We start from the raw sequence: 12,740 nt of genomic DNA, 5'->3' as shown, positions 1-12,740 counted from the left end.
GGTACAGCCACTTTGGGAGACAGTTTGGTGATTTCTTATAATACTAAATATATTTTTACCACATGAGCCAGTGAGTTTTTCCCCCTTGGTATTTCCCCAAAGGAGTTGAAAACACATTCATACACAGATTTGCACGTGGATGTTTATAGCAGCTTTATTCATTTAATTGCCCAAACTTGGAAGCAACAAAATTGTCTTTCAGTAGGTGAAAGGATATGCAAACTGTAGTGCACCCAGATAATGGAATATTACTCAGCACTAAAAAGTAATGGGCTATCAAATCATACAAAGACATGGAGAAAAGTTAAGTGCATATTGTGAAGTAAGCCAATCTTAAAAGGCTACAGAGTGTATGATTTCCACTATCTGACATTCTGGAAAAGCCAAAACTAGGGAGGCAGTAAAAAGATCAGTGTTTTCTATGGGTTGAGCGGGTGGCAGATAGGGACAGATGAATAGACAAGCGTAGTATTTTTAGGTCAGTGAATGATGGATACACGTCACTATACATTTGTATAAACCCATCGAATGTCCAACACCAAGAGTGAAACCTAATGTAAACTATGGATTCTAGGTGTCAGTGCTGTGCCTCATCAGTCGTAATGAATATCCCACTCTGGAGGGGCATATTTATAATGAGGGAGGCTATGCATGGGTGGGGCATGGGATATATGGGAAATCTCTACCTTCTTAATTTTGCTGTGAACCCAAAATTACTCTAAGAAAATAAAGTCTTAAAAAATAAAAGGAATCCTGTTCTCATTGGCAGTCACCCCCATTGTTGCCCTTCAGCACCCCCAGCCCCAGGCAACCACCCTGGTAACACTTACTGTTTCTATGGATTTGCCTGTTCTGGACATTTCCCATCAATGGAGTCACACAGTACATGGTCTTTGTCACTGGCTTATTTCACTTAGCATGATGATTTTCAAGGTTCGTCTGTGTTGTAGCATTTATCAGTACTCGATTCCTTTCATTGCTTCATAATATTCCCTTGTATGGTTATACCCCGTTTGTTTATACATTCATCAGTTGGACACTTAGACTCTTCCTGTTTTTCACTATTATGAATAATACTGTCAGACACATGTGTATAAAGTTTTTGTGTGGACATTTTTTTATTATTTAAATTCAAGTTAGTTAACAGATAGTGTAATAATGATTTTAGGAGTAGAATTTAGTGATTCATCACATATGTAACACCCAGTGCTCATCCCAACAAGTGTCCTCCTTAATGCCCATCACCCATTTAGCCCATCCCCCCACCCAATACTCCTCCAGCAACTCTTATTTTGTTTTCTGTATTTAAGAGTCACTTATGGTTTGCCTCTGTCTCTCTTTTCATCTTATTTTTCCATCCCTTCCCCTATGTTTCTGTTTTGTTTCTTAAATTCCACATATGAGTGAAATCATATGATATTTATCTTTCCCTGACTGACTTATTTTACTTAGCATAATACACTCTAGTTCCATCCATGTTGTTGCAGTTGGCAAGATTTCATTCTTTTTGATCGCCAAGTAATATTCCATCATGTATATTCCATCATGTATATATGTGTGTGTGTATATATATATATATATATATATATATATATATATATACACACACCACAACTTCTTTATCCATTCATCAGTCCATGGACATTTGGGCTGTTTTCATACTTTGGCTATTGTTGATAGTGCTTCTATAAACGTTGGGGTGCATGTGCCCCTTTGAATCAGTATTTTTGTGTCCTTTGGATAAATACCTAGTAGTGCAATTGCTAGGTCATAGGATAGTTCTATTTTTAATTTTTTCTTTTAATGTTTATTTATTTTCGAGAGAGAGAGAGAGAGTCAGAGTGTGAGCGGGGAAGGAGCAGAGAGACAGAGACACAGAATCTGAAGCAGGCTTTGGGCTCTGAGCTGTCAGCGCAGAGCCTGATATGGGGCTTGAACCCATGAACTGTGAGATTATGACCTCAGCCGAAGTTGATTGCTTACTGACTGAGCCACTCAGGTGCCCCTATTTTTAAATTTTTGAGGAGCCTCCATGCTGTTTTCCAGAGTGGCTGCACCAGTTTGCATTCATGTGGGCATGGTTTTTATTTTCCTTGTGTATATACTTAGGAGTGGAATTTCTGGGTCACATAGTAACTGTGTTAAACTTCTTAAGGAACCGCAAAACTGTTTTCCATAAGAGCTTAGCATGTATCATTTTACATTCCCACCAACAATGTAGGAAGATTCCAATTTTTCCACATCCTTATCAATACTTATCATTACCTGTTATTATGTTGTTGCCTTTTTGATTACAGTCATCCTAGGGGTATGAAATGGTATATCATGGTGGTCTTTTTTAACCTTTTTTTTTTTTAAGTTTTTAATTTATTTTTGACAGGGAGAGAGAGACAGAGCATGAGTAGGGGAGGGGCGGTGAGAGGGAGACACAGAATCCGAAGCAGGCTCCAGGCTCTGAGCTGTCAGCACAGAGCCCGACACGGGGCTCGAACTCACGGACCACGAGATCATGACCTGAGCCGAAGCTGGATGCTCAACTGATTGAGCCACCCAGGCGCCCCTCTCATAGTGGTTTTAAGCTGCATCTCCCTAATGACTAACAATGTTGAACATCTTTCCATGTTCCTGTTGTAGCTCTTATTTGGAGAAGTATCTGCTTTGGTCCTTTGCCCATTTTTAAATCGGATTATTTGTCCTTTAATTATTGAGTTATAATGGTTCTTTCTATATTGTGGATATATGTTCCTTGTCAGATAAATTCCTTGTCAATTATTTGCAAGTATTCCTCCCACCTTGTGGGTCATCTTTTCACTTTGTTGATGCTGTCCTTTGAGACACAAAAGTTTTTAATTTTGATGAAGTCCAATGTATCTATTTTTATTTTGTAGCTTGTGATTTTCGTCTTGTATCTAAGAACATATTGCCTGTTCCAAGGTCACCTTTTCGAAGCATCCCACCACATGTAGTAAAGTTGAACCTACATTTTCCCAACAAACTGGCCATTTACATCCTCCTAAGAATGAATCCTAGAGAAATTTTTGCATGCATGCACATCAAGAATATTCAGAGCAACATAATCCATAGTATCAAAAGAAAATAGGAATGAAACATATGGTCGTCAACAGTCGAAAGGATGGACGCATTTTGCTAGCCTTTTAACGAAAATAAAAATGAACGAACTACAGATACATACTTCAATGTAGTGGATATCTAAAATATCATATGTTTGGTGAGAAAAGCAAGACAGAAGAATCCATGCTGTTTTCATAAAGCTTATTTATAGAAAGTTCCCAATGAGGCACAATCAAACAATATGTATTTAGAAGTAAATACGTATGTGGAAAAACTATAAGATGAGCAAAGGGTGAAGGCAAAATTGAGGATATTGTTTGCCTTTGGAAGAGAGAAAGGGGGTGTGATAAAAAGGAACATACGGGCGGCTTCTAAGACTAGTAACATTTTATTTCTTAGCATGGTAGTTGGTACTTCAATTACTCTTTTATTATCTTTCTTTAAATCATACATATGTATCCCTATATTATCTTTCTTTAAACCATTATTGGGGCGCCTGGGTGGCTCAGTCGGTTAAGCGTCCGACTTCAGCTCAGGTCACGATCTCGCGGCTTGTGAGTTCGAGCCCCGCGTCGGGCTCTGTGCTGACAGCTCAGAGCCTGGAGCCTGTTTCAGATTCTGTGTCTCCCTCTCTCTCTGACCCTCCCCCATTCATGCTCTGTCTCTCTCTGTCTCAAAAATAAATAATCTTAAAAAAAAATTAAAAAAAAAACCATTATTATACACGCATTTCATAATAGAAAAGTTACAGTTTTCTGATAGATAATAAAAATTTTGAAATGCCCATGGCCTTGTTGTTTAACTTCCCACCGAGGGGGAATCTACCACTCCACAGACACTCCGGGTCTTAGTTGGAAGCGTCTAGCAAAAGGGATCGTGTCTAGCCCCACCCTTGTGGAAACCGGTTCCTTTTTTTATTTTTATTTTTTTTTAAATAAGCTTGCTTTTTTTAAGTCTGTGATGTGTTGAACTGAAAACCGTCTCCCATTGACTTTGCCTACTGGCAGGAGTGCTATACCCGAATAAGTCATGTAGAACTTTCTTCTTTTTTTTTTTTAATGTTTACTTATTTTGAGAGAGAGAGAAAGAGAGAGAGAGAGAGAGAGGGAGAGAGAGAGAGAGAGAGAGAGAGAGAGAATCCTAAGCATGCTTCACACTGTCAGTGCAGAGCCTAACTTCGGGTTTGATCCCACAAACTGAGATCATGACCTGAGCCGAAATTAAGAAATCAAGAGGTAGAGGCTTAACCGACTGAGCCACCAGGCATCCCAGTCATGTAAAACTTTCTAATCTCTCATTTGATGACTACCCCTAAGTTTTTACAAATATCTACATGTGTCTTTCGTCTGACACTCAAGCGTTCATTACCAAGACTCCTTAGTAAGCATGCTCTGTTTCTTGAAGTCCAGACCAAGTAAAGAATGACTGGAGCCCTCTTTATCCTGGCCCTTTCTTCCAAAGCCTCCTGGTTATTTTTCAAAAAGCTATAGTCTAGTTGGGAGAAGTGAGATGAACAGAAGAAAGGAATTTAACTGTTAATGTCTGTGGCACAGAGAAGACATACTATAGAAGTTTAGAAAATAATTCTCAGGAGAAGGCTCAGTTGTGCTTAAAAGGAGATATAAAGCATCTTATTATTTAGTAAATTGTGTCACAGTGTAAAATTTTAATTTTATTTATCTGTTGATAATAAAACTGCAAACCAAAGGCACGTACAGTACACAATGACAATTGAATGTAACTTTGATTTTACAAAGACTTGCCCTTCAGAATTCGTGAAAGATGAAAGATATTAACATTATCTAAATATTAGTTTTTTATCATTAATACCATTAACATTAGTAACAAGATGGGCAAGAGATCTCATGCAAGCATTTAAGAATAGCAGGCTCCAGGGGTGCCTGGGTGGTTCAGTTGATTAAGTGTCTGTCTTCGGCTCAGGTCATGATCTCACAGTTCGTGAGTTTGAGCCCCATGTTGGGCTCTGTGCTGACAGCTCAGAACCTGGAGCCTGCTTCAGATTCTGTGTTTCTCCCTCTCTCTGCCCCTCCTCTTCTCATGTTCTGTCTCTCTCTGTCTCCCTCTCAAAAATAAATAAACATTAAAAATTAAAAAAGAAATAGCAGATTCGTCCCTCCCTGCAGGACAGGGATCTGCCCATTATTTAGTCATCGTTTATGAATTGACACTTTGGGGACTCTGATGTGTTTCAGTTAGAGCCCACTGGGAGGGATGCCCAGGCCCTTTCTTCATCATTTACTAGCTGTCATTTTGCTCCTTGGTTTCTCGTCTGTAAATTGGTGATCAGAGCTATACCTACTTCAGAACTGGTAGTCAGGACAGAAAGCAATGATGCTTCCGAAGAGTTTAGCCCTGGGCCTGGCACATGGTAAACTTTCAATCACCACAAGCTAGCTTTGCTGTAACTTACCCCCCTATGGTCAAGGATTCTCTAGCCCTGGGTTCCACAGTTCCACAGCACCATCCTTGGAGCTTTCTTTTTCTTCTCAAGGACTTCTCCTGTTGCAGACCAAGCTTAGATATTTGAGGTGGTCCCGACATGCCTCCGTGCTGGAAGCTGAAAGGGGAACTTTGAACCCCAAGAACCCCATTCGGTTCGGGGAAAAATAATCATAACTTGGAAAACTTGAAAATTGGGAGATTCCACTTGAAATCTAGTAGATTCTAGTGTCTCTTTAACAACTGCAATGTTCACCCCACTGGGACTGTGCTTCCTCCAGACCTGTCCGGTTAGAGGGAGCAGTGGCTTCCGACCTGACACGGGCACACTTTCTCCAGGTCCCCGTCATCGCCAGCCTGGTCACTTTCTCTCCCACTTAACACAGTGGGCTCCTGTGGGCGGTGAGCCTGCGGCCTTTCCTCCTCCTGACTGAAAAGACCTTCCTTTGTGGGGGGCACTAGCTTGGGTTGTGCTCTCCTAGATTTCAGCTTTTGATTTTTTAAGGAGATTTGGAATTTCTTCTTGCTTGTCAGAGGAACTTTTTTTTTTTTTTCCCCTGCAGCAGGTTTCTTTTTGTACTCTCCAAGAACAGCTTGCTGGCTTGCAAAAAAGAAGAAGCAGGGTTCTTTGGGGAGCTGTCAGAAAGAGCAGATGCAGCCTCAGCATGGCGCTCCTGATCCCCGCAAGTGGCACGGAACACTTTATTTGTAAAGGGAAGGGCAGAGAACCTCTCTTCTCCCCACGTCCCGATTTGCATTTTATTAGGCACCCAGTAGGATGGTTTGCACATCGCCATCTTCCCTCACAGATCTCTCTATCAACCCCCAACCTACCAGAGGGCAAAACACAGGGATGCAAAAAAAAAAAAAAAAAAAAAAAAGGATGGCGTTAAAAGGAATCAGACAACTGCAGCCCACAACGGTGACTTTTTATTCTTCTTCAAAAAGTGCCTTTTGTTGATACGATTTCCGCGGGAGATAAGTGGTCTCTGCGCAGAGACGTGAAGGTCGTATAAGGTTGAGCAGAGGAAGGCTGCCGTAGGGCAGAGAGACAGAGAGACCGGGGTTCTGCGATTAGCACCTCCGTTTGCGGGCTCTGGGTTCTGGCATACACGACATCATACCGCAGCCTCAGTTTCCACACGGCCTTTTTCATCCGCTGGCCTGCTTGCCATGGAACAGCACCAGTAACTTCCCTGGCCTTCTCCTTGTGCCCCTCTTCCCCTCGGTCTTCGCACTTTCCCTTGTCCAGGGTTTCCATATTCAGCTCTGCCTAAGTCAGCTCTTCTAAAGAAGAGCTTTGCTTGACTTCTCAACCCAGTCGATACTATTATTTTAACCATTATAGTGAAATCCTGCTCTTGAAACAAGGGGAAAAAACACCCATTCCCCCGCAGAATTTTATCACATGGAAGACGGGAAACTACTACAAACAATTATGATTACCTTCAACTGGGCACATGACCTGGAGAGTATTTTGAAACCTGGCAGAAAGACCAAGTTGTGTTTGGATCAGTTTATCCTAAATATACGTTATGCCAAGTGGACAAATGGTATATGTGACACTTCCTTTGTTGTCAGAACGGCTTGGGACCTGGCCGTTCTGCAGTTAGCTGAGCCTACCTTTAGTACAATTTGGATTTTAAAAAAGCGAAGCTGTCAGCTCATTGCTGAGGACATTGGGAGGTACAGTTGAAGTTTGGGATCAGTGTTAACTTGTTGTCTTTTTCTTAAGTATAATAAAAATATTTCACGAAGACTTCCCATTTTCTTGGTTTGATTTTCATCGGTGCATAGGAGATGGCTTTGCTGTCGTTCTTTCATTTTTCCAGGATATTGAGAAGGGACTGGACTGTTCATTTGCTCTCAGTCTTTAACCTGCTGGATGGCGAAGTTAGATGTTCCATATCTCTGGAAGGTTGAAGGCGGTGATCTCTGAGTCTCTTCCAGGCCCATGGCTCAATGAGGCACCACAGGATCCATTCTATAGGCTGGTGAAATTCATGGCTCTTGTCTTTGCATCTCTTATACCCCTTACCATGGAACAAAGACCATCTCCTCTGCAGTGATATCCTCTGTTATCACAGAGGCACGCCTTAACGCCATGTCAGGAGCTTCATTTCAGCACTTAATGCACTTCATTGTAATTATGTTTATGTGTTGTCTGTGAATTTCCTGATGACAAATATCAGGTCTCATTCGTACTTTTATTCCTGGCACTTTCCATAATAGGCAAGTACTTGGTAGGAGGCAAACCCAATACTGGTTGAATGAAATAGAATGAACGAACATGCCTCCTGCTGCAGTCGTAAGTCTGGCCCACCTTTTTTTTAGTCACATGTGCATACACCCAAAATAGGAAAAGGTTTGGATAAACACAGAAAGGTTCCTGGGAGGGAAAAGACTCATCCATATTCCAACTCTTTGACACAAGCTTTGCCACTGGGGAGGGGATGGTGGGAGAGGAGGTTAATGAAACAGACAGGGTTCAATGGGTTACAAACAACACACAACCTTGGCTCTCATTGGTTGGTTTGTTTTGACCATCATCCTGGTGAGAAACAGACCCCACCCCTCACTTATCCCAATCTTTCCCAAGGTAAAGGTTATGGTGGAGATGCTTTACCTTTACCAAGAGTACACCCCTCAGATGTCCAGGCTTCACCTTCTATACCCTTGATACTATAGTTGTCCATCATTATAGAGAAATCTCCTCTTGAAACAAGAGCAAGAATTGTGTACATGTAGAAAAAGACTGGGCAAAATCTTGGGTATCAGGTCTAGTCAGTTTTCAGGCAGAGCTAACCAGCTACTGGCAAAGGGAAATCCTTCCCAGAAACCGGAAGTAAGCAAGGTGGGCAGAGTCTCTGAAGCAGTGACTCTGGAGGGCACTCAGTGGGCTGGAACCGGGAACCTATGGGCTACCCACTCAGCTGCCACAGTGAATGTTCCTGGTGGGGTTCTCTGCTGAAATGACCTATGTTCCTGTGGTCCGTATGTGCTGACCCTTTTTCTCTGGACCCTGTCTGATCTCTCTTCTCTTATTTCTTTCCACTTGTGTCTAAGCTCTCTCTTCGACTCAGGGAAATCTTTTATAATTGGAGGTAGCAAACTAGGCCCTGATCTCTCTCAGTGTTTTTCCCAAATATTTTCCCAGGCCATCTGATACCTTCTGAAATGTCTAAGGATTGCACCTTTGGGAAACAAAAAGAGGAACACTGCCGCCTCTCCCCCCTTTCTTCCTGGTTTCACTTCCCTTTCCTGAGGCAATATGTGTGGCAATGGCCTACCTGACTTAAAGGGAGTGGGAATGGGTGATTGGTGGTGCCTAAACCAGCTGGTAGGAAAGAAATGGAGTTACAGACTGAAAAATACCATCTTGCCAAATTTGCTATGCTGTGGCAAATTCACCCTATAGGTGATGGGAAGCCATAGAATTTTGAGCAACATAACAGTGTTATTAAAGTTGACCTTTATGACTGGCCTGTTTTTTTTTTAAATTAATTTTTTAAATTTACATCCAAGTTAGTTAGCATATAGTGCAACAATGATTTCAGGAGTACATTTCTTTATGCCCCTTACCACATCCCTCCTCCCACAACCCCTCCAGTAACCCACTGTTCTCCATATTTAAGAGTCTTTTATGGTTTGTCCTCCTCCCTGTTTTTATATTATTTTTGCTTCCCTTCCCTTAGGTTCATCTGTTTTGTCTCTTAAAGTCCTGATATGAGTGAAGTCATATGATATTTGTCTTTCTCTGACTAATTTCCCTTAGCATATTACCCTCTAGTTCCATCCACGTAGTTGCAAATGGCAAGATTTCATTCTTTTTCATTGCCGAGTAATACTCCATTGAATATATATACCAATCTTCTTTATCCATTCATCCATCGATGGACATTTGGACTCTTTCCATACTTTGGCCATTGTTGACAGTGCTGCTATAAACGTCAGGGTGCACATGCCCCTTCGAAACAGCATACCTGTACCCCTTGGATAAATACTTAGTAGTGCAATTGCTGGGTCGTTGGGTAGTTCTATTTTTAATTTTCTGAGGAAACTCCATACTGTTTTCCAGAGTGGCTGCACCAGTTTGCATTCCCACCAGCAGTGCAAAAGAGATCTTCTTTTTCCTCATCCTTCTGGCCTATTTTTTATTAACTCATACAAGGAACTACCTTGTTCTCAGTATTGGACTAGGAATTATGTGGGGGAGGATGTGAATAAAAGGCAATGCTCATGACTTCAAAGTGCCTTGAAAACGTAATAGAATAAAATACTTTATCCATAAATAACAGGCACTCAGTTATGTATATACATCAGTACTCTGAGTGATATGGAATGGACTGTCAAATGTTGCTGGGTGGATGGAGGAAAAACCTAGTGGCTTGGGGGAAGTCCTTTGTGGAGAGGTTGTATATGAGTTGAGCCTCAAAGGATGGATGATCAAAGTTTGATTGACAAGAAGAGTGAAGGGAAAGGGCATGTGGAGGGAGAAGTGGTAGGTACTCGGCCTCTCTGAATATTTCCTCTTCTACCCCTCTCAGGAGTCCCTGGCTTTGTTTATGGATCTACATGGTTCTGGGAAGTTTACTCCACTCTTACTTCTAGGAGCAGATCACATGGCCTAAGCCGGTCATCATTCCATCACTCCTAACTCTTCATCCTCAGGCCTTGGCAATTAATTTAGTCTCTTTAATTAATTCAGTGTTCCTATCAGTATAGTGTGAAGAAGTGAGGCCCAGAACGGCTGCATGAGAGAAGCCATTTTTAGAATGATGCCAACACAGTGTTGGGGATATTCAGGGGAGTCCAAGAGAAATAATGGAGGACATCTCCAGATCATACTGAAGCCTACTCCAACTCTGAACTTCTTAGTTACATGTATACTAAATGCCTCTCTGAAGTGGGCTTTCTGTGCCTTGTACTGACACATATTAACTGAGAGAGCTGATTGCCGTATGCTGGCCTATGATTGGAAATAATGAGTAGATCCTTTGGAGGGAAGGTTTGAGACTGCAGAAGGAGGAGATGATGAGAGGCAGACATTGGCTTGTGGAGGTAATATTGAATTCTGGAGGATCTTGAAGGCTACACTGAGGCAGATACACGTGGCCTTGCTTGATAATAGCAAGCAGTTACTAAACATTTTATAAAGATGTTAGAATGATATTGGCCACTAAAACTCAGGATCAGAAATCATATAATGAGCCTGGAGAAGACTCTTATCTTAGAGTCTCTTTTCCCAAAAAAGGAAGACCCATTGGGTCCAATTAATACCTCCCCAAGCCTTTATTTTGCCAGCTACGATCTTTATACCAGGCTTCTAGAAGTGCTCCCATAAAGTTTAAAAGTTGGTGTGTGTAAGTTTATGTGTTTCCTTGGAAAATGCATTTGCTGTACTGCTTCTGCTTGAGATAAAATGTGTTTCCAAAGTTATAAATATGAAGTTTAGAAGAGAGCATATTTCTTGGGAGGGATTTATTCTCTGTGACACGTTTTGAAGTCTGTTTTCCATTTTTTCTTTATCTCTACTCCTTCAGAACGGTGTTTGTTTTTGCCATTATGCAAGATTTGCAGCCAGCCTCTCTATAGTGTTTGTATATTATTCCTTAATCAGATAAGAAAATCACTCTAAGCTTTATCTAGAAATTTCCATAGTAAGTATGGTTAAAAAAAAATTCAAATAATACTGAGAAAAGGACTAAACCTCGCTAGGTGTGAACGCAATTGTCCATAGTAAACACGAACTCCGAGCAGATAACAGAGAGTACGGGTTCATATGAAACTCCAAGCTCAAAGACTACATATTATTTACATTTTCAGGTAATATTACTTAATAATAAGGAATATCTTGCACTCTGTGATTTATTTCAAAACAGAATGTTTCTACTGAACTCAGTTTAATAAAAGTTTATAAATAAGAAAAAAAAAACAGACTGCTTCTTTTTACTCTACATCATTGGTGTGGTGGAGGAACAGGGTGATTTCTAAGCACCTGCTGCCCACAGATGTTGCTTAACACACCTCCGTGTACAGCACATACGAGAGGCTCAGCTCTGGGTATCCCGGAAAGATGCTGCTGACCTTGGGAAAATTTGGGCTGAAGATCCGAGCATTAAGTTTACTCGGACAGTTACAGCTTAGTTTTCAGGGGCAAAATCAGTGATCAAAGTTCAGTTTTCTGAGTCTCTTTGTTTTGTTCTCAGTATAGTCCCTTAAAAACACCAGTGATTTTTTTTTAAATGGGGAAGAGGGAGGGCTGAATAGGGTTATTATGGAAATCGAAGCAGAGTGTACATATGGAAAGCTATTACACCATTCACGCAATCATTTAGCCACTGATAACAACACATGCTGAGGGCTTCGTTTCTTTCAAGAACCAAGTCTCTCACAGAGCCCCAGAATGCTAAACTGGCTACCAATCAAATTAGACTTAGTCAACTATAAATGTGGATCCTCTCAAAGGAGGAAACGTTGGAGTCAGGAATCAACAGAGGTGTTAGAACATAAAATTATTTCATGGGGGAAGAGTTTTCTTTGTCAATAACAGTATTTTCTAGCTGGTAGATCACACAATACATGTTAAAAAATAACAAAAGCAAACAAACAAAACCCCACAACAAACTTTAATGGTGGGTGACCGTCTCTCTCTCCTGTCCCTCCATGTTCTGTTAATTTGCTTAACCTGATAAGCTTGTAATATATTAGCAGATTTTTATCTGATTTAACACAGCATTCCTCAAAGTATGTTTCGTAGAACACTACTCTTACAAAATAATCTAATAAAAAAAATGTTGTGGATCAGCTAAATGTGGGAAGGTCTACAGATTTTAGACCCTCCTTGGAAGCATTATCTGCACACTAAAGGCTCTGAGAAGAAGACTTGTTTAACCGACCCAGTTTTCTCCTACTTACTGGATCCATGCAATCATTTTATGCCACCTATGATTATGCCTTTTCCTTTCTATATTTCTAGGAAGGTCCACATTATTGAGCATGGACAAAGATAGGCAGTAGGCAACATGGTGGCTCTGACACCAGGACAGCTTACACAGGGCACCAGGAGAGCAAGAGCCTGTGAACTCTCCTGACCAGTCAGAAGAGGCAAGACAATGGAGATTGGCAGCTATATGATTTACTGTCAACAGTGACCCAACCAGACCCAACAGGAAAGGCAACAGGTCTATAGCACATAAGAAGTCATC

This window comes from Prionailurus bengalensis, chromosome E2 (genome assembly GCF_016509475.1).
Source record: "Prionailurus bengalensis isolate Pbe53 chromosome E2, Fcat_Pben_1.1_paternal_pri, whole genome shotgun sequence".
Taxonomy (NCBI): Eukaryota; Metazoa; Chordata; class Mammalia; order Carnivora; family Felidae; genus Prionailurus; species Prionailurus bengalensis.
This window is presented reverse-complemented; position numbering follows the sequence as displayed.